General features: G+C 43.7%; 1 long non-coding RNA gene across 9 annotated transcripts; it reads right to left on the reverse strand.

The window, feature by feature from the left end:
- Nucleotides 1-1,908: 1,908 nt before the first annotated feature.
- On the reverse strand, nucleotides 1,909-19,302 carry LOC308199769. Of its 9 annotated transcripts, XR_013954919.1 has the most exons (8): nucleotides 19,009-19,255; nucleotides 17,947-18,069; nucleotides 16,772-16,875; nucleotides 10,297-11,357; nucleotides 8,513-8,625; nucleotides 7,887-7,973; nucleotides 4,291-4,355; nucleotides 1,909-2,285 (listed from the first exon to the last, which is right to left on the reverse strand). It is a non-coding gene; the product is annotated as an uncharacterized lncRNA (long non-coding RNA). The 9 variants fall into 9 exon arrangements; XR_013954920.1 differs by lacking the exons at nucleotides 1,909-2,285; nucleotides 4,291-4,355 and having other exon boundaries at nucleotides 6,199-7,973; nucleotides 10,297-10,412; nucleotides 11,242-11,357; XR_013954921.1 differs by lacking the exons at nucleotides 1,909-2,285; nucleotides 4,291-4,355 and having other exon boundaries at nucleotides 6,202-7,973; nucleotides 10,297-10,412; nucleotides 10,694-11,357.
- Between the last annotated feature and the right edge of the window lie 3,556 nt (nucleotides 19,303-22,858).

Below are 22,858 nucleotides of genomic sequence, written 5' to 3' on the forward strand. Positions count from 1 at the left end.
GAAAATGTCTATGTGATGAGCTTGTTACCACTATGCTTTCTAAACCTTCCATAAGGTATCAGTTCAAAAAGAGTTTGCCACACTGATAAAAAAAAAAATCTTATGACATTTCAGTTTTCAAATCTTTCCTCTTCTCTGTGTTACTAGCAAGTTAGAATCAATTTCACATACAGTTCTTTGGAAATATTGTCTGCAATTATTAACTTCAATCAAAAGAAGGAAGACAGCCAAGCCTTAAAGAAAATTTATATCAACTTCCTGAGCATTTGGAAAAATCACCCAAAGACATGTATCCGAACATTCTGTGTTTCCTACTGTAATGTTACCTTGGAGAAAGCAGCTTTAAAAGAGCAGTAAAGCCTTTCATACGCTCTAACCACATGTGCAGCATAAAGTTGATTGTAGTACTAAGTCTGGACTCAACAAGGCATTACATGAAAGATCAAGGGCCCAATTCTACATTGTTTGCTTCTGATGTAGTGAGGCACAACACTGCAAGTGTCACTACATCATTATCTATGTCCTTTATAGATGTTCTGCATAAGAATAAATCAGTCTTCCTTAAAATTTTGTGTGTGAGTGTTTTGCGTTGTGCAGCACCAGAGCTTATCATGTCATCCATAGGCTAATGTAGCAGGTTGGTGGGCTAAAAAGGTGCTATAGTGCACTGCAGCCAGGGCAGGTAGCACTTCAGGGTGCCCTTTAAAGCACAAGACCTAGCGTAATCCACAGATCACAGTTTGACTTCCCTAATCATCATGGCCAAATTTGGAGGCCACCAATAGCCTAATTAACCAAGGGACAAAATTGTGGAGATTCTCCACATGACAGACCAGCAGTGAAACAGTGAAACCACCAGTAGACACCAAGACACTGGAGCACCTCCTGCTTGTTGCATATGAAGAAACTGCAGAGCCAAAATCCTGGCACCAGCTTCCCACTGGATATGTATATTTAGAAAAATATATATATGATATGTATATTTAGAAAAATATATATATGAAGAAGCAGAAAAGAAAAACAATATAAAAAGTCTTCCAAAAGAACATTACCCATGGTGAAATCAATACAGAGGTGTGAGAAGCTGTTCAGAGAAGCAAGAAAATCACTACAATTAGCCAAAGCAAAGCTGGAGAAGAAATCTTCAGGTGAGCTGGGCTAGCAAACAAGAAAAGAATGGAGCTCACCAGTAGTCAGAGACATGCAAAAGTCACTACTTACTCTCTCCTTGGCCCGAAGAATTATCTGAAAATAAAGCACTGGGTGTCTATGGTATGTTCATGTGCTTCTTGCCTGGGTGTAGGCTGGGGTGGAAGGCTTTTGACTTAGTGTGTGGACCTGACTGCCTCAACTTTGTGACGTGTAGAACATATTGCACACACACATATGAGAGATTTACCACATCCATTCACAGACTGTTCTTCCCTACACAGATGGTGTTTATTACCTGAATTTGCTTCAGATTTTTTTTTTTTTCCTGGGGAATTATTGAATAATCAACTTATCTCTCACATAATCCCTTCCTTATTAACCAAAGCAAACCCCGACACATCTAATAGAAGACCTGCACAAAAAAATAGCATACATAACAATTGGGCAGAAGCAATTTTTTCTTTAAATCTCAGATGTATAATGGCATTTTTTTTACCTAATGCCACATCAAAATTTGATCAGATAAAGAGATGTAGAGTTGCCCTCATATTGAATTTTAGAGAATTAAGAAACCACAACTCCCCTGACCAAACAGATTTCAGAAGAAAGAAACACCACTCATCCCAGATCCCAAAATGTAACCCTGAGTACAATGCATATTCATGATAGAGGAATGAAAAGATATGGTCTTTTTGAACACACTCTGGAAAGAGGTATAGAGGAAGAGAATAATAAAACAATATGAAATCTGGATTATATTTAGTTGAAGATTTATGTGCAATTTAAAATCAAATTGGATAGCTCTGTGAATGAGATGTGCTAACACATGATAACATCATAATATGCTGCATGGGATATTTTTCTGAAGAGTTTTCTCAAGCCACGAGCAATGTGGGGGCACAAGAAAGCTCAGCACAGCTTATCCAGATCAACATCTCTCTTCAAGACGGACAATGAGATTTTTAACAAAACCATTAGTCATTTGATTGAAGGCAATTTGACCAAAATTGATTCCCCCTGATCCAAAGGAATTAATTTCAAAGACTGCAGGGTGTTTTCATGCAACATGAAAGGACTCCTTTTGTGTTGCGTGAGATTCAGACCCCACAGATCCGCTCTTCTTCAGCTTCCATCTGTGCATGGAAAATCATCGACAGTCAGTTGTCCAGATATTTAACGTTTCAGAGAAATAATTTATTACGGGTCTCTGGCACTTTTTCTATAACCACGTAGCAATAAACAAATGCCACCCATGCTACTAATTGCTGTGCTTTCAGGAAAATGTAAGAAAAAGACTGCAGAAGTAAAGAATAACATAGAGGGTAATATATATATAAAAACAAATTTATTTCTGATGGTATACTGCTTTCTTGTTTGGTTGGTTGATGACCTGGAGCGTCCCTAAGACATGGTGGACTAGAATTTCCCCCCATTTGTACTGCTCTGACTGCATTAACCTGAACTGATGACGATATGAAGAAAGAATTGAGCTCTATTTTGGGGTTTCCAGACTTCATAAAACACATCACTACAGCTGTCTGTGCCACCCTGGACCACTTTTGGACTCAGCAGAGAGCGGGGAGCAGTGGGTGACCAATGACAATGACAGCACCAATTGCCACAGAAACTACCACAGAGGGAACCAGTGCGCGTATGGATCCTCGGACTCTCTTCCAACCAGTATAATTTAGGACACGGCACAACTAAGCTTGCTCTCATAAGCAGACAGCCATGTTAAGATGGCACTACGGAAAGAAACTCCAGCACGCTTGGTGCTTCCAAGCCCTGTGCCAGCCTTGATAGATAGCTCTGCACTGAGCCGTACATACAGACATACCAAACCAAATCTGTTTACAGGGCTACTGTGTTCTTCCCACAGGTCCTCGTTCCTCTTAGATCATTTAGTCTTTGCCACCAAATTACTATCAGCTATGTTCATAGTGTCAAATCAAAATCAAGCCCTTTTTCTTTAAGCTGCTTGGGCTAGGCCCAGTGTCCTTGGGTATCATGTTCTGTAGGCACATTTGAGCGATCCCAAAACAGCCACTGTGTTGAGTAGAAGAGATGCCAAATCCTATACAGCAAGGAAAAGTGACCACAGGGTTATTTTTAAATCTGACCCCTTTCTGAAATTTAGGCACTGCATGCTTTCTGGGACCTGTAATTTCACCTCCTCCCCTGAAGGTAAATATCTCTGCCTTGCAGAATTTGAAGAGTGGTCACTGTTTCACTCAGGGCAAATAACCTTTTCACCTAGGACTTAGCAGAATTAGTTGTAAATGAGTATCCTCTGTATGAGGGGACACAAACTCGTATTTCCACTGTCCTATATGAGGTGTGCTACCCACCAGGCTCTGAGCTAGCCCAGATGAAAATACAAGATGCATTAGGTCATCAAGAGAAATCAGGCCTGGTAGCTATGGCTCTTACTTAGGGGAGAGGTGCACTCTGTTTCTGATTATACATTGAACATGTCTTGGGTTAAATACATTAGCAGCTCTCACATCTGAGACCTGAACCCAGAATTCCTGTCTCTTGGGTGAGTGCCCTGGTTTCTAGTCTAACAAGTCAGGCATAGGTTCGTTCCTTCATTCTGGACCAACTGACTTCACACTGCAGCAGCTTTAACAACAGGAATGCCATATGCACTTTTCTGCCCAAATTAGTTTTTAATTTGGTAGATTGGCTACTATTGGGGAAAGTGTGGATTTGAGACACTTTGGCAGGGCCTTGTGAATAAATGCTGCAAATCAGCAGGCTATTGTATACAAGGTGCCTGCCCCTGTCACCTTCTCCTGACAAGTCTTAAAAGAAAAGTAAGGTTTTTACTTCATTCTGCTTGCATCCTACATGCCAGATGTGCCATGACAGTACTTAGCACCATAGATCTCCCTGGGGAAATAAGCACTGCATGCATAGTTGCTGGGTTAAAGATGGGATTGGTATCACCCTGCACAGTTTCCTCTGGACTGAGGTATTTCTGGGCATGAGCCAGAGTACAGTTTCAGCCAGCTGAAGAATATTAGTTTATGACATACAAGATGAGGTGGACTCCTTCAGGTATGCAGTTTTGCACTTAGGCACCTACATTTCAGTTATGTGCCATGTTATGTCTGTAGGTCCTTTTTGGGATCATACCTTTTCGGCTTCTTTCACGTTCTGTTTTCAGAGAGGATAAAAGGTTTCAGGATCATTTCTGCAACCTGCATAGAAAATAATTGCCTTTGGAGAGTACATTCATTCTTTCCTTCTCTCCTCATTACAGAATTTAAAATTATAAAGGCAAATCTCTCTTTCTGTTATTCTTGGGGTTAAAGAAATTGGAGGAATGAAAAAAAAAAAAGCTTGATTTTTATTTGTAAAAAACAGTAACTAGCATACTAAATGTATTCTTAAACTTTTCATTTAAGGATATAAGCAAACATTTAACTGCCTATCATTGGGGAGAAATCTCTACTAACAGTTTATTTCCCAGCTATGAAATTCCTTTTTCGGTAGCATCACTTCTAGTCACTGATGAATGCATGACCCTAGACAAGGAGATTATGCACCAGGGCACTGATGCCATTTGGGGATTTCCAGCTGAGTAGCAGGAGCTGCCATATTTTCGCAGAGACCAGGAACAAAGAACAGATCTGCTGTTATCTGTTAGAAGACGATAGCTGGTCACCAAATAATAATCTCTCAGAGCTGAACGCTCATTTCTGCTCAACTCTGAACCACTGCTACCTTATCCTTCTGGCAGTCCTTTCAGTCACCAGCACTTCAGAAAGAATCTCTGGTTCTGCACAGAAAAAATAATAGGTATCTATGCTGAGCATGAAGACACAACGAAAGACAGGGATCAACACAGGAACGGATACAACATTTTGCTGGAGTTTAACTTGAGTTTAACCTGAGCAGAAGGGATGAGTACACACACAGAACTGTGCTATGAACAGAGTGCTGTATGTCTCCTGCAAGCAGTAAGACCTGAAAGTGTCCTGATGGAGCATGAATGTGCAACGTAGTGGAATAGCACAGACATCACCTCTGTCCTATCTCAGGAGCAGGGACAATTTTAGAGAAGACACCTTTTGCCCTTTCTCTCTAGGAATAAGTATACTAGATATATTGCTAAACTGGATAAGCAGAAAGGAAAGGGGAGAAAAAGCACGACTCTACCACTGTCACAGTAGTAGTGGTTTGTAAATGAAGATGCACATTTGGGAATTTCAGCAGTTTTCCAGTCAGATGGTGAAGTTCTGGGGTGCTGTATTAAAAACAGCAGTGTTCAAGTCTTCGTAAGCGAATGCTCAGTATTTTCCAAGAAGACTTTAACCTCAGCTAGAGCAGAGCAAAAGTAGGCTGCAATTTCAGCTGCAAACATCTCTCCAGATTCTGCATCCTCTCTGTTTCCTTATAAATAATTTGCAAAGCAAAAGTGAGAACCTTTGGTCCCTGATGTGGTTGCTGTGTCTCTAAGACCTCACTCTCACTATCAAGGGAAATTCTCTTTGTAAGGAATTGGAAAAAGGGACAAGGCACTCTGGGATTTCTGGAGGAGAAGTAATTCAGGTTGTGCAAACCCAACCAAAGGGAGCCCTTTGCAAGCTTTGAGGCCCATCTAGCCTTCATTCGCGATTCAGAAACAGATGAAAGTGATGTGGACAGACAGATGAGGCAGGTAGCATGAGCTTGTATGGCCCTGGAAAATACAAAACTTCGGTACAGAGAAATGTGAAGTATTTTAGAGAATCTGAAATCCCTTCTGAAGTTTGCTAGAACCACTGGGCCCTCATTGAATGCAAACAAGAAATATGATGTGCAGTATTGACTCATATCTGAAAAGATTAATTTAGTATTGCAGCTGTTTCAGAAAAGTGATACAGAAGATGGGAAGAAGCTCAGATATTAAACTGAGAAAAGACACCTATTTTATTTTAAACTAGGATCGGGAAGGATCTGAGATCTAAACAGTTCAGTTTGCCTTGCAGTAACCTGTCAGTTTAGGACCCAACCTCATATTCTGGAGGGTGTTGTGCCCACCTTAGGATGATTCATCTTTTTCCACACAGAAAGTGGTACACTGCAGCTCTGCAATTTCAGTTATGTAAAACTAGTACCAGCTCAGATGGATTTTTCTGCTACTTATGACAATATTGCAGTGGAGTGTATATTCAAATTCAAAGGAGAAGGAAATGGAAGAAGAAGGATGTGGTGAGTAAAGTCTACAGTAGTGCTTTGATCCCTTATGGAAAAGCCCTATGGACTATTACAGAAAAGAAATGCCAACAAACAGAATTCTAACAACATTCCTCTGAGATTTAGAAAAACACATTCCTGCCCTTTAGAATCTTACTGAACAGGACAAACTGGAGAAAATCACATTAGCCTTGACATAGCAACAGCTTTTCATCTGAGGTACTTTATTCGCGTAGTAGTTCAGCATCTCACACTAGTAATTACTTAAACTTCATGTCTGTTAGGCATAGAGATCCTCTTGCCCCCTTTTACAGATGAAAGAATCGAAAGTTAGTGTAGGATCTTGGCTTAGGAATAGGATAGGTCTGCCTGAATCAGCATTGGCAGAGTATCTGTACTTTCTGTTTCCACTCTCAGGGTTGTAAATTACATACAATAGAAAAATTACATTATGATATCTGTCCAGGTATTCTAGAAGTGAAAATAGTGGCCTTTCTAATTTTGAGTTTTCAGTTCATTTGATGGAAGTTTTCTGAACTTCTTCTATAGGGTGTTAGACTGAGACCCCATTTGATACTCCTCAGATAGAGTTGCTATTGACAGCTAACCCACCCAAGAAGGACATACTCCAGCAGTAACAGATTCAGTATGCATTTAATCTCACAGCTCCAGAGATGGGCTACAGGGAAAACAAGCAAAAAACAAAAAAAACAAAAACCAACAAACAACAACACAGAAAACCTTTATAGTCTTCTGCTCTCATATGTCTTCAACTCTTATTAGCTATGAGCTCTACCATAGCAAAGAAGAGATGCTACACGAAATCCTGTTGCACAGTACAATGTAGAAAAAGTCAAATTAGCTATAGTTAGAGGAATATCCTTCCCCTCTGAGGAAGAAATTGAGCATCTCCCCAGGGCCATTCTCCCTCCTAGAATACATGGCAGCTATTATCTCCTCCACTTCACTCTTGAATGTCTTGGGGCCACTTCTCCCTTCAGAAAATGTACTCTCCTCAGCACTGGTGAGGCCACACCTGGAGTACTGCTTCCGGTTCTGCCCCTCACCCGGTGCATGGACATACTGAGGGAGTCCAGTGTAGGGTCATGAAGCTGATGAAGGGAATGGAGCATTTCTACTGTGAGGAGAGGCTGAGAGCTGGGGCTGTTCAGCCCACAGAAGAGTAGGCTCAGGGGGATCTCATCAATGTCCACAAATAACTGAAGGGAGGGTGCAGTGAAGATGGACCAAGGCCCTGCCCAGCACCAGGACCAGAGGCAGTGGGCACAAAGTGGAGCCCAGGAGGCTCCCTCTGAGCCCCAGGCAGCCCTTCTGTGCTGTGCGGGTGAGGAGCCCTGGCACAGGCTGCCCAGAGAGCTGTGGGGTCTCCTCCTTGGGGACCTCCAAAAGCCGCCTGGGCACGGCCTTGGACAGCCTGCTCTGGGTGGCCCTGCTCGGGCAGGGCTTGGAGCGGGTGGCCTCTTGAGCTCCCTGCCAGCCTCAGCCATCCTGTGATGCTGTAATTCCATGAAAGTTGTAGCTGTGCTCACCCTCTTGGTATTTGGTATTTGGGAGGCTTCAGAAGAGTAAAACATGTATCCAAAGCAACAGGTTTTGCTGATGATATTCTTCTTGTTCTGTAAGAAATTTCCAGTGGCAGTGAATTAGGCGGATATGTATCTAGCATAATGTCTAAAGGTACATAAGACTGCTGAAAATTTGGTACTATAGAAAGCTACAAAACAATGCAGCCCTACTGGTTAGGCTTATGACCTAAGAGGACCATCACACCCTCTTTCCCCATTACTACCCCAATCACTACTAAGAAAAGGCTATCTCCTTCGGTTCCATTGCAGCCCCAGCTATAATTCTGATGCACAGGTGCATGCGCCACCACATGTCTCTCATCTAGCCAAAATCTCCCTGCTAGCTAGCAAAAAACAAATCCTATTGCACATACCTATGATGTAACTAAAATATTCTTAGTCAGGATGCCAAAGGCATATAAACATTGGCAGCACTGCCGCTTTTGAAATCCACAGTGGCAAAAGGATTGCTGGTAGTTTACAAAACACAGCAGCTGACACACTCCTCTTGGTTGTCTGCCAGCTTGCTGTCCTGAGATCCCCTCTCACAGTCTTTTTTGACTTTGACACAATCAGACTGTGGTACCGACCTGTCCCCTGGCTGTCCTCAGGTCCCCTGCTTCTCCAGATAATCAGAGTGTGTCAGTGAGGGCAGGCGTGAGGCTGCGGGTGGGATGTGAGGTAAGTCACACGAACCCTGAATCTTAAAGGAGGATGACAAAGACATAGGAGACAAGTCTGATTATATGGCCCAGGAATGGTCAAGTAGGAAAGAGGTTTGGTGGGTACCATAGAAAAAGGTTTGTAGCCTTTCAGGCTTACCCAGTTATCTAAACATGATCTTAATTAAAACATGGAGGCCAAATCCTTCCCTGGGACAAGTATCCGTGAGGAACTCCTAGCAGCTCAGTAAGGGCAGAGTTATCTTGACTCCAAGATAATTAAAAAAACAACTTTTATAGCATCTGACTAATAGGATTGCAGCCTTCCAGCAAGCCTGAAGGAACTGTGGGCTTATCAGGAATGCCAGCTCTTATGTCATCATTAACTAATGACCAACTGTTCATGCCCACCCAGAGATTAAAGCAAAAATTTGCACATGTACTCTCTGCTTATTCTTATGTTTCCCTAATAGACTTACAACACAGAAATGTGCAGTAGGGCCTGATCCCACACTCATAGTAAATTCATATGAATGTCAGTGTGATTTGAGGACATATAAAGAACATAAGCTTGGGAAACTGGTGTGTGAGAATTTCATGTTTTAATTTCAAAAAAGGTGCATGTGTTATAAGTGCAGGTGGTCCTGAAGGCTCTTAGAAATACCAAAACACTCAATCATCGATCCCATGGCAATCACGTTGCTAGTTGATTGTATTTGTGCATGTGTTTAACCTTTTAATACAGAGCTTTCTACATAATTTTTTAGCTTGTTCATTTACCATATATGCTTAATGATGGATTGTGACGCATTAAAATCTCTGAACAGATAACCAAATGTAGTTCATTTTTGTGAAAACATATATTGCAAATATTTTGTTAATAGCCATGCAGTCATGCTTGCAAAAACATGTGGCTAAAAGTATATATCATCTCCAGGACTGTGTGAAGGGCGGGTTTAAATCCCTACTGCTCAGCTTCTGAGCAGGAAGCAGGCAAAGTTTTCGCAACCATTTATAAATCTGGACCCAAGCTTGAAAACTTTTACAGAGCAATAACCAAAAGCTGAGAGTATCACAACCTAGAACTACACATGCGTATGTGTGAATTCTGTTACGGTACAGTGCTCTGGGTACCTTGTTTGCCTGTGCAGAGGTATAGAGCTGTGCAATCAAAAGATTAGAGTGCTGCTGCCTCCCTTAGTTATCCTTGCAGCTGAGAGCTCTTTCCAGGTAAGGCATGGCCAGAAATACAGGCTTCACGTAGCCAGAAGAACAAGGTAAGGTTTGGTCAATTGTCTCTGACCTCAGAAGAAGTGTACTTAAGTTGTTGAATGGCCCTTTGCTCTCAGATACTCCGGTTAAATTAGAAAATGTGGTTCAACTATGTGAGTTTAGTTACAGGGGTAACAAATTAGACAGTTTGCAGTACATGTGTTTTAAATGGGATCACTTGGAAAAAAAACTGCTGATCTATTTAAGAGGGAATTTCTAAGGTAATTTCCTCCTGTGGGGAGATTTGAACAGTTTGTCTTCCTCTCACTTGCCAAGTACTGCTCTCTAGCTACTTCCCCCTTTGGACTCTCCTAAATTCACTGGATGGCATAATTTTTCCACAAACAAATCAGAAAAGAAACTCTCTTGGACTTAGTCATTTCTGAATCTGTCCTGCACTTTGTCACTGGTAAAAGTACTGAACATGAAACCATTCTCACCTATTTATTGCCAGACAAAACCAGTCTGCAGTATGTCTATCTCACAAGTTGTCAGACCTTCAGGGTAGGAATGGTTTTTATTTGCATTATCCAGTACTGCACTCCTTGACAGGACACTGAGCAAAAAAATTAAACAGCATTAGCATCTCCAAAGGGGCAGTCATTTGTTACATCTAAAGAGAGGACATTTATTTTCTATGCTGCTTTTGAGTATTGCTTCCATTTAAAGAGTGGGAGGCCAGGCTCTTGGCTGGAATTAAGTCCGATGACATCCTGTAGACCTGCACCAGCTGAAGGTGCATCTGCTGGTAAGGCACTGGGGGGTCTCTAGTCTCCATTTTCCTCCTTAAATTTCAAGAAAGAAGATAAAGAATGGTTTCACCAAGTGATACCTAACTGGAGCATGGCATGCAGGCCAGGTGCATGGTATGTGTCCCACCTCTGCTGGCTTCTTCTTCAGGTCAGCCCCAGTGCCTTACAGCACTCTCCAGGAATTGGGAGCAGCAGCAAATGCAGACCAGAGACACCCGAGGCAGGGCTGGAGAAAGTCTGCCTTGCCTGGGGAAAGAGGTGGCAGCCCCAGGGCAGGGAGGAGTGGGACGGAGAACTGGTCCAACCCGCTGCAGTTAGGGGTTCCAGCTTCACCGCTGGTTCCCAGCTGGTGAGAGTGACAGGGGCAGAGGCTTTCTCCACAGGGTTTTAGGAAACCTTTGGTGGAGAAGTACCTCCCCGCTCTTTAATCTCTTAATGAGAGATAAGACTTGGGATGGGCCACAACATTCAGAGAATTAGGGGAGAGTTTTTCTCGTCACACAAATTGTCCGGTGGGATTTTAGAAGACATACTGAGAAAGAAAAACATTCTTGTTCATCACATTCCCTTAAGCGCTTCCACATCTTCAGAGAGAGGTGCAGGCTGTTTTCCTGCCGTGAAACCCGATCACACCTTATTGAAGTTGTGGACAAGGTTCGAGGGTGGCTGAGTACACTTGTGTTCTGGTGGAGTCGGTGTGAGGGCCAGGGCTTGCTTATTGCCTTGATGTAGCAACAGGAGGAAACAGGCTGAGAGAAAAGAAAAAAAGAAAGAAAAAAAAAAAAAGGAAAAAAAAAAAAAGGTTTGTTTTAAGTGGTACAGTTGAGAGCAAAAAATTGAGCCTTGTGTTTATCAGTCTGTTCCCCTAACTGCTGGCTCTCTGCAACTCCTGCAGGCCCTGGAAGAAGTGTGTGTGAGGGGTGGGAGGGGAGAGGAGGAAGCCGAGGTCTGGCCGGGGTGCAGTCCCGCTGGAGGAGGTGCTCTGCAGCGATGACTGCGACATAAAACTTGTGGTGCAAGGGGTGAGAGCAGTCATATCAGGTGAATGCACGTAGGATCAGGCTGGTTCGAACTTCGGCCTGAATCTTCTGTTTGCTCAGTTTACGCTAGGGTAATAACAATAACGCCAGAGAACTCCTTGATAAACACTGGTGTCACCCTAAGGAGAGGGGGTCAGTCTCCTTGTCCCTCAGCCTCTCTTCCTGCTTGCCATCACGCCTGCCCTTTCAGCCTGCAGATGACACTCACTGCAAGCACTTGGGTGCAAGCACTCAGACAATTTCACTTACCTTATGACTAAGTCAGCAGGTAACACACGGGGCTCCCCATGTCACGGGCTCGTTTGCTTCAGAAAACCCCAGGAACTAAACCTCCAGAGCTCAGTTCTGCTCTTACCAGAGTAAATTCAAGGCATTGCAGCGAATTCAGAGGAGATAATTCAAAGAGAAATGGGGCAGCTGACAGTGGCTTGGCCAGGTGAACGTAAACAAAAGAATATCTGGCTTCTTTTAGGCTTAACTGAAATAAATTTGCTTTTCTAAGCTTGGCTCCTGTTCCCTGTCACCCCATGAAAAGGCATCTTTCTGTATGGGGAACACTGACAGATTAGCACATTTATTTGGTGGCAGTGCTAGTTTAGCAGGCTGAATCTCTCCCCTGTTCCCTCCCTGTTGTGTTGGGACAAATGCTTGCTCAGCTGTGTAGGCGGTGGCTTGGGGAGCTGATGGACTGGACTGAAGTGGGTCTGGTCTGGCTGAAAAATAACTCAGCTTCCCCCCAGCCTCCCAAGGTCACTCTTTGAGGGGTTCATTTCTCCGGGCTGGATTATTGAGCAACCACACTGCTGCAGGGAGAGTGCAAAGGAGGGGACAGGAAACCCCGAGGGTCTTCAGCTGTACCAAACCACCGCTTAACAAAGCCTGGCGAGTGAGGTGCCTACATGAAACCCCATGTAGGCACCCCCATTCCTGGCTCTGCCACATCAAAATAAATGTGCCAACTTCCATTGGCCAGTGGTGGTGGCTGCAGGGCCCCTTCTGGGAGTTCTTTTTAAACCTGAGCTAATTCAGAGTTAAAGGAACTTGTAGGCAGGGGTAATATCCCTGTCTTGCATGTTCACCTCGAGCACTTTGTCAAAATTAGCATTTCCAGGAGGAATGACCTCTGCTGCCTGGCTTCAAAGGTACAGCAGTGGTGCACCGAGTTTATCTCCAGAAAGAGTCAATCAGACAACAGAGATTAACAAGAATTAAACAGTTCCTTTAAGGTGGAGGCTTCCTCACACAAGGTCCTTTCTTTCCTGTAAGTTATACATGTGGATCAGCACGTGGGCTCCTGACAGCATCTCTCTGTGCTGAAAATGCAACCTCAGGAAAGCTGAGGAAGGCCAGTAGGCAACCAAAAAGAAAGCAAATATTTTTACCCAGACCACAGACTAGACCGTCACTTGTGCACCGGGCACGCCACGCTCACTGCTTGTGTAAGCCCCTACTGGGCCATTCTGCTGCAGCTGGAGGACTGGCAAGGCTCACTTTGCCTTCACTACGGGCTGTGAACGTGCTGTGATCAGCAGTGGCTCCGTGCAGCTGCCCCACATCGTGTGGGAGCACGGGCCTTCCCAAACATACCTGCCTCACCGCTGCTGCCTGCTCACACCGGCCCTGCCGTGATACCTGTCCACAGGCCAACAAAACTCAATTTAAAATGCCCCCCCCCCCAGCCTCGAGCACGTCTGTAAGGAGGTGTGTGTGTAAATGGGGAGTAAATAGGGAGGGAAGCAGCAAGGTGCTGAGGGTGGAGCAGTGAGGCTACACGCGGTGCTGCGCAGGCTTCCCGCAGCAGAGAACGGCACTGCGTTCCTGCGGGGATTTCGTTTGGCCCGTGTGACATCCCTGCCTAGGCAGCTTTTTCTTACAAGTCAGGATTATCACTGATCCCCACTGTCGGCTGGGATAAGAGAGCCCCGAGGCTATGGGAGAGAAGGCAGCTCTCCATCTCCTGTGTATCACCCTCATCCCTGGTAAAGGGCACAGACAAATTAGTCAACCTTAAGGGTTATTCTAATTTATAGCAGCAAAGAATGGGCCTCTGGGAGCCATTATACTAGGCAAGGGTAATTGGAGAGCTAACACCCTTTAGCTAGATGTCCTTCTCTGAATGCTTTTTTATGTGGGAAGTGCCAGGAAGAAGCCAAATGGCACCACTTTGGATAAATTCCCTGTCGGGCACATCCTCTGCCCCTCATCCACAGCAGCATTACCATCTCTTGTGTTAAAAGGCACCGGCATTGCTCCATGCCTGCATAGTACGGGTCTGTTCTAAGATAACTTATGCCTCTCCCCTGTTACACAAAGCACTTTCTTGTGGAGAATGAGGGCTTCAGTTCAATCGGCGCGCAACCTGCCCTGCTCCAGCATTTCCCACGGCTGCTCCTGTACCCAGAGCTTACATCTGCTGCCTCTCACCTTTGATCTCAAGCACCTCTCCTCCTGTTTTGCAATGGGCTCAGCCACACCGAAGATCAACTGACCGGGGCATATCACCCATCTACCCTCTCTATTCCCAGGATGAATTTGCAGGAAAAGTGTGCAGAGGGGATTATATAACACATAAGGAGGCTTTTCCAAGACATCAAGGTGGACGCTGATCGCTGTTTGAGTGGTAGATACTCGCTAGCTTAGCCACACCTGTGCATCAGGTGCAATTGCAACAGTTAGCAGTTTTGCCTCTCCCCGTAAGCCTGATGGTTGAGTCAGTATGTGCCAGTAACAATTTCTATTTTTTTAAGTAGAGGTAGCTCAAAAGCCAGCTAATTGAGTGTCTAGTGCTCAGAGTTGTGCAACACAACGCAGTACAGCATAGAGTATGACACGAAATCAGCTAACCTGGATCATCTTACAACTACAGACATTTCCATGTGTCTGTTTTAAGAACCACAAAGACCACGTTATGCTACAATTTTAGTTGCTTAAATCTAAAGTAAATTTCACCAGAACTGATTTCCACTGATACCAGTCCAAAGGAGATAAGAATTAGGCTCTTATTCCAGCTTTACACCAGAAGAACTCAGAGCAGAATGTACAGTTTTCTCCTAGTAATATCTAATGATCAAATCAAGCAAAAATGAAATTTGACAAGCAGCTGGTTTGATAAAATTTCTAGGTACAGAATCTAATTATCTGCCTCTTGCAATTTACATAGTAGTTCAGACCCACGCTAAGTGACTTTAAGTCTCTACTCTTCTAAGCCAAGTATGTCTCATGCCCAAAATAGAAAAAGTAGAAATGGTTGTACAGTGCATGAGGCAGTACAGTATTAGCTTCAGTGCAACTACATTGTCTCCTTCCTTGTGAAAATTTACATCCATGAAAGTTCTCATGTTGCAATCATGGCGATGTATTTTTCTGTGTAAAAAAAAAAAAAAAAAAAAAAAAAGTTTTCATAATTATTCTGAGAAAAATGGTGAGCTATTAAAAAAGAGTACTTTGGAAAACCGTTTAAACATTGTTTGTGTTTGTGTATAAGGCCATATCTTCAGCTATTATAAACTGATCATAAAGAACATTTGGGAATTCTAAAGAAAGCATGGCAGGAAACAGAACTGATGACCCACACCTTTGTCTACTTTAACGTATTTATCATGCTACTAAACTAAATAAAAATCTGACTTCTAATATTTATGATAAGAAATGTGAAGGGAGATCTAAGAAAACATGAGCTTATGCCACTCCAAAATTCTGGCAGAGCTGAAGGAAATGGGTGTGATTTCTGGGATCAGTAGAGCTCTGTGGTCTCATTTCTATAAAGCGCGTGCAAGAAGAAGCAAAAGTAAGATTGCAGTGGCCACTTCAGGCCAATGGATGGGTGCTTAAAAGCACAAAGGACCAAGCAGCTGGCTCAGACACAGTAGCCAAGTGTACACCTGGCAGGGAGAATTCGGTAGACGTGCGTACTAGAGAAGTTTGTAATCAATGTTTCCTGTGTGGACTGGACAGCTAACTCGTTAGGAAGAGAAAAGGCAAAGCACTGAAAAGATTTGCAACAGGCAGCAGGTACACTTCACATCAAGCTGCTTTCTCCACAGCACCACGTTTAGTAACACTGCAACTATCCTAATTTATCCAACAGTCTCATTACAAGCAAAATTATTAACTGAAGGTACACAGAGCTGTTGCAAGACAAGATGGAGCAAGACGCACAGGACATTAGCTAGTTTGAGGCTGACCCTGCACACCTTCAGTAACTCCAAGGGAGCTCATTCCACTTCAGCCTTGGAGAGATACCTTGCACTTACCAGAGAGCTGAAGTCCAAATGCTAGGACTAAACACGATCTAGATGACATGCTGCAGATTTACGTATAACATTGTCGTGGAGATAAGCCTTTGAGAGCCTGAAATACAAACCCAGCTTTTTTCCTTATTACTTCTGGGAAGTTTTTTTTTTTTTTTTTTTTTTTTTTTTTTCTTTTAATCAATGAGGTCAACACTGATTTTCATAATCTGATAAAAGTATTATGGTAAATTTTACAAATCACTTGCATCACATGTACCTAAAATAGAGCTAAATTAGCAGGTTAAAAAATAAACAAGGAAAGTAATTAATTAAAGCTGGGAAAGCACAATAATCATATGATCTTTAATTTATGGAAGGTATTTCAGACTGAAGTCCCCACACCCAGGCATACCTCTCCTACATTTCTCTTAATATTTAAGCTACCTGCTTGTTGATCAACAACATTCGTTCCTTAGGTTACTGCAAGAAGAAAAAGCAAGTGACAGAAACTTGGAGATTCAATGTTAACCACAAAAATGACATAGTGCCCACACCAAATAGAATGGTTGAAGCCTGGCCCCTACAGAGCTGTGCAATGAGAGCAAGTTGAATTACTTTGCCATGAAAATTCAATTTTCATTGACTTCTACCAAGTATCACCCAGAGTCATGGAGCACAATGTCTACTTGATAGCCACTCCCTCATACTAAGGAAAAGAAAGGGAATGCAGGGAGACTAGTGCTGACTGTGGTGATCAAAGAGACAGTAGAGAGAGCACATCCTTCTCTACGTTTTTCTGGAATCAAAATGCAATGGTTATTCTTTCCCCAGCATCACCTTTGTGATGATGGGAAGTGTGAAGAGGTGCCAAAGTGTTATTCATCCACTCACGGAATATTCACACAATGATGAGCTCTTCAGTGGAGAGTAAAGGCAGCATCAGGGTCCCCTTTCCACTTGGGATACAGCAGCTCCTCTTCCTACTACAGACACCACTTTAAGTTTGTTAAGAAAAAAAAAATCAGTTTAGAAACCCAGTTTCCCCAGGAAACAGCTTGAGATTATTTTATCACACATCTTCTGGAACGTTGTTACTCCAGACTATGAGGAATTGCAATCAGAGCAAAAAAAAACCACTTGAATGGTGGGTTCACTGTCCATGACACAACCATTTTACATAACTTTGAATTTAAAAGCACAGTTTGAATTTTTTTTTTTTTTTTAATACACACAAACAGGCTTCACCTTAGAGTTAAGTAGGGGTGACTTCCAAAACAGTGCTTGATTGCATCTAATTTCTATTACTAATAAGGGAAACTATGAGTTGACAGGAACACGCATTTCCCCAGCCACGTGGCAAGAACAGCATTCACTTGCTGGCCTGTGTTCGGAAGTACTATAAAGAAAAATTCTGTAACAAATAAAAATATATATATATATACTCTCCTGACAGTTAGATGAAATACCAAACAGAACAGAAAACAAAACAAAGCTGACACTCTGCCACCTCTTTCTGAAGTTTTCTCTTGCTTCTGCAACAGACAGCTACACCACTGAAGGCAGGCACTAGCACATGCACTTGCCTGCTGCTGAGCCTGGATTTAAACCATAAACTGTAATTTAAATGCTCTGACTGGTTCTGGTGAGTCTGATTCTTCCCATAACAGAACAGAAGTCTTCCAGGTACCCCATCCGGTTGTGGAGCACAACCTGAGCAGCTCACGGTTGGAAGCAGGACCTAAGAAGGTTGGTGGAGGCAATTACACTGCTTAGGTTAGGGCTATATTGAGGGAAAACATACAGAGCAGGGTTAGTGCCTCTTATAAAGTAGACCAGATGCGATAGAGGAGTTGCCGAAGTGTGCTCTCCTCTTTCCCAGCTCTGGAAGCTGAGACTGAATATATTACAGTCTTCTGGATTGTTTTGAATAATCTGTTAATAAGTTTGTGCTGGGGACAGAGACATGGTCACAAACTGTCACGCTGGCCATCTGGTCCTGCTGTAAGCTGCCCATCAGCTCGTACAGCCCATGCTCACTGTCATGGAGCATGTGAGCCCATGCTTACCTGTTGGGAGCCCTGGGACGTCCAGTCTGCAACAAGGGAGGCTGAAACTTCAAGCTGTGTCCCTTAGTCCTGCCTTGCATGTTCTGACAAGACTCTGGATATCCCAGTCAGGCAACCCCTTGTCTAAATGTTGGCAGAAACAGAACCATGAGTGTGACACGCAGATCAGCAACAGAAAAATAAAACATCAAATAAAGGCTGGGGGAGGTTTTGTTGGAATTTTTCTAATAAAAGCAGAAGTTGCTTATCAGAAGGAATAAAATATCTTGTGAATAAAAAGGAACTCATTTCAGCTGTCTCTTTAAACTTTTCTGCGCACCTCTTCTTCTGTAAAAATCTTGAAATACGCCTGCCTCCATTTACAATGCGCCAGTGTTGCAGTTTACACCCAGTCCTCTGAGGCACGTGGATGTTTCTGCGTATTGCCAGGCAACTAGAGCTCTCAGTGACATAAAAGAAATTGGAGATCTTCTGCAGAAGATAATTAGTACCTAGACAGATACTCTGAGAACCCGATTCAAAGAGAGATGTGTGACTCCTCTGCTTACACACCTGTATCCTTGGAAGAGTGATGCATAAGTGCTTGCTAACTTTTCTGGAGAGAGCATTAACATTTTTTTTTTTTTCTGATCAGGCCCTTTCTGACACAAACTGCAAGTCAAACAGAGACTTTCAAGAGTGAAAGCAAAGCATCCATGCAAAGCTCTGTCTTTAGCCTGAAACACGAACGAGTGCATGTCCTGATGAAAGGCTAAGCACTGCGCAGAGCTAGTGAGATCAGAGGATTTCCTCGCAACACAGTCTCAGCCAGCTTTTATATTTCGTTTCATTTTGCACTGCAATAAAAGCATCCACTGAGCGGCAACGAGCAACCTGCTTCAGTGGCAGGCACCAGCCTACCCTTCCACCAGCCAACGGGGGAACCTGTGGGGCAGCCAGGAACCTGCCCAGCTTGCATGTTAGTTCGGTCCCCATATCCTTGGGAGGGTAGAAGGTGAAATCCAGCAGCATGGCCACTCCCCAGACAGACAGCTACAGATGCCAAGCAGTCATTTTACTCACCCACATGGAAATGATTCGAGTCACCACCTTCCCAGGCAAGCCAGACAGGAGGCCTGCCAAAATCTGAGTTTCTGATGAGGCAGGGATGTCCCAGATAGACAGTTTCATCATCGGAACAGCATTTGCCAGAAGAAAAGGGTTTCCCTAATAGTGAGATGAGGAGAAAGCATAGCAGCAGATGATTAAAGGAGGACAGAAGGGTGCGTTGCCTCAGAAGGCATCCTCTTCCTGGTTGTAGCTAGGTCGAGAGCCTACCCATAGGAAGTTTTTGTACACCAAATATGAGCACTTTTCCTCATGCAAGCAAGCCAGGACAGGACTGGCATGAGTGGGATGGAGGTTTTTGGGACCACACCTAGCTCACAGAAACTTGAGTTGGAGCCAGCTGTGGTACGCGCCAATAAAAGCTGCAATCAGTGGCAGCTTTCGTCCTAAAGGTGTCCGGGCTGAATTTCCTTCCAAAGTAATGGAAGATAAGCCAGCAAAAAGGCATGTAAGTGGGTTTATTTTTTACAAGAGACTTTAGAGCACAGGCCTGTCTCTTCCTGTGGTGGCTGGGATGCTAGGCAGCCCAGCACAGGGACGAAGTCCATGGCACACTTAGGTGTAACAAACTGCAGTTCAGGTGATAGGGAGGCTGGATGACCAAACATCCCTTCCCTGCCAAAGAGCTCTGTTTGGAAGAAGGGGTGAGGAGGAGGGTGCACACCCTGCATTTAGAGCCACCGTCTCTTTTATTTGCTAATGACTGAAACTAGTGGCAGACTCATACCCCTGATACCATCTCAGGACTCTGGAAGTGGCTGTTGCAACAGGGCTGGGAGAAATGTTATGGCTCTATTGTTTATTCACTACAGGTTGAGTTGCAGGTTTTAGCCTGGCCACCAAAATGAGATCTTTGGAGAAATTAAACATCTACAATCAGAGTGTTGAAAAACAAATCAAACCTGAAAATTCTCCAAAGTCTGGATTTTGAAAATATGCAAATGCAACATCAACATCCCTGCAGAGATATAACTGTAGCCAAAAGAAGAATGTGGCCACTTTCTGTGCTTGCATAGTCCCATCAATATTTATTTGTTGTGACTTGCACTCTCATGACTCTAGCACAGTGGAAATTGCTCATTGAACATGTCCAAAATCAATTGACCTTGATTCTAGTCCTGAGTGAGAATTATGCGAACAAAGTATTTTTAACTTGCAGATTTCATCAGTATTAAATCATATGCAAATGAATCCAAGTGTAACTTGATAATATAAAAGTTTGTTTTCTAAGTTTGTTTTCTACTTTTTTTTTTTTTCAGAAACTTGATAAATATATTTTTCTCCAAAATGACAAATTTTTGCCTCAGGCAAAGGCCAGCATAGAAAATTTAATCCAGAGGAATATTTTTTTCTGGAAATTTTAAGCACAAGAAAACCATTGCAAGGTAAGTGCAAGGAGAGCCTGAACTTTCACTATCAACAAAGGTTTTAGTACACGCTACATGAGACTATCTGCCTGAAAACAATCCCAAGAAAACCCAATTAATGGTAAGCAATCTTGAGCTTCCTTAAAGATTACATGCAGAACAAAATGCCTTGTGTGGGATTTTTCTTCATATTTCCCCTTTGCTGTTTTTTCACCCTCTTCTAATTTGCAGCAGTTTCTGCTTATGAAGCATCCACAAAGCAAGATCCCTTGCACACAGTAAAGACTCAATTGCTGTTAATCTGATTTGATGTTTATCGTGCAAGCATCCTTTACTATGCTGAGGAACCAGCACTGAGAGCTTCAGAGGGGTCTATGGACAGAAGCACAGGAAGCATTCTGAGAAAACATTTCCTGAACTACGTCTGACAGGCCACATCAGTTTATGAAAACCCCCACAGGCTTCCCTTGGCCAAAACACTGCCACTCCTCTGTTTCTACACCACAGCATTTTGCTGGGCAATAGCATTTTTTTAAACATGGACTAACTGAGAGGCAAAGGTTTGGCATTCAAGGGGGAGCTAAGAGTCCTCTTACCCCCTGGGTCCTGGGAGAAGCAGAAGATCTGACCCAGCCTGTCTGGATGCCGAACCTCTGCACCGCAGAGGGATCCTCGTTTGTTCCAACAGGACGAGTGGGCACTGGGCTGTGTCCCCAGCTGGCATAAATCACAGCAGCCCTCCTGAAATCAATGCAATTACGGCAATTTTCATAGATTCATAGATCTGCAAGTCAGAAGGGAGCATTGTGATTTACACATTGGTTATAGCTATGATCTATGCTGTAAATGAGGATTTATACCAGTCATGAGGATCTAGCCCTTCCATGCATTTCAAGGAGTCTAATCTTCTACTCAGACAAATTCTACAGAGCAACTGCTTCACTGCAGAAAATTTTTAGCCCTGCAGGGAAGTAGCAGAGCCCTGAAGATCCACATGGAAGGGGAAGGGTTATTTACACCTCGATGAGAGGCTGAGAGGGGCAAAAAAAAAAACAAAAAAAAAAACAACAAAGTACTGCCTAGAGCAGAGGACTGGGTCAGGGACCAACAGAAGTGGTTGAGCAAGGAAGGAATGACAGCTAGATGGAAAGCACCAGCTCAGCGTGCCCTCTTCAACGTGCTCAGGCAGCCCAGAGGCCTCCCGCTTCTCTCTCATCCAACACCAGCACTCTCCTCAACCTTGTCTGCCTTCATTGCTTGGTACTGCCATTCTGTAGCCATGTTACCAAAGTGTGCCTCACATCCTTGATTTCAATTCACCTCTGACCACCCAAGATACTGGCTGACAGCACCCTCTGTCTTCTCACTGCTCTGCAGCTCACATCACTGTGACCATGTGCTGTCCCATGCTTACTGCAGGCACTGGCCTTCCCAGCATGAGTCCCTCCCCAAGCTCATGGCACTGGGGAAAAGCTCCCTCCCCTGATCTCTGACAGTGAGATCCTGAAGGACAGGATTAGTACAGGGAGAAAATGAGGGAACCTTTTAGAAACTCCCTTCTTCCTCAAAGGAAGGAAAGCAACAAAAGTGATGGGTCCCGTCCAGTGCTCCAGGTAACCGGCACAGGACAGCTACTGAGAAAGGATGTCCAAGCAATGAGTCTAGAGGTAGTCAAATAAGCTGTGGTCATTTAGCTTCATCTCGCAGAACAAAACAGGGCTGGCTTGAACAGAGCAGTCCTTCTTCACTGCCAGGAAGCTGTTTATGCTGTTTATGAACAGGGAGAAAGGGGGTTAGCTCGGCCTACTTGCGGCCTACGGAACGGCATCAGAGGGTTGGCCGCCTCCCCTACTGTGCCAATGCCTCTGCTTAATCTTAACTCACCCGACTCAAACCAGTGTCAATGAGACAGAAAGCTGCTGTAGGCTTAGGTAGGGCCGGGGAATTTTTGAGGCCTTAGTGAAAGAAAGAACATGTATTTATTGCATGGACCAGACTCCAGGCTGATGTAAATAAGCCTGGCTTCGGGGGCGCTGATTGATGCTTGATGAGAACTAGCAATTTGTGCGGCCTTCTCAGAAGCACTAAGGCTGCATTTTTGGGGTGTTGCAACTGGATCCAGGCTGTCATGTGCTTACTTTCAATAGCTGTGGTTACCCAAATAGGCGCAGGCATTTAACATAAGCATTCCTAGAGACTGAAATAAAGCAGCTCTTTCCCTTTCTACACAGTAAATATGAAATGCAGTCTAGAATTTCTCAAGTCAGGCAAACTATATTTTTTTTTGCCTTTAAACCTTGCCCGCAAATACAGCAGTTTGAGAGCAAGGTCCAGTCTCTCCCATATTTCCTAACACAGTCCTTATTCCAAGCCAGAACATACAAAACAGCTCTTGAACTGCATCGAGAATATGAACACAGAGCACTTCTCTTTCCATG

The sequence above is a fragment of the Anser brachyrhynchus genome, assembly GCF_964034855.1.
Source record: "Anser brachyrhynchus genome assembly, chromosome: 1".
NCBI lineage: Eukaryota > Metazoa > Chordata > Aves > Anseriformes > Anatidae > Anser > Anser brachyrhynchus.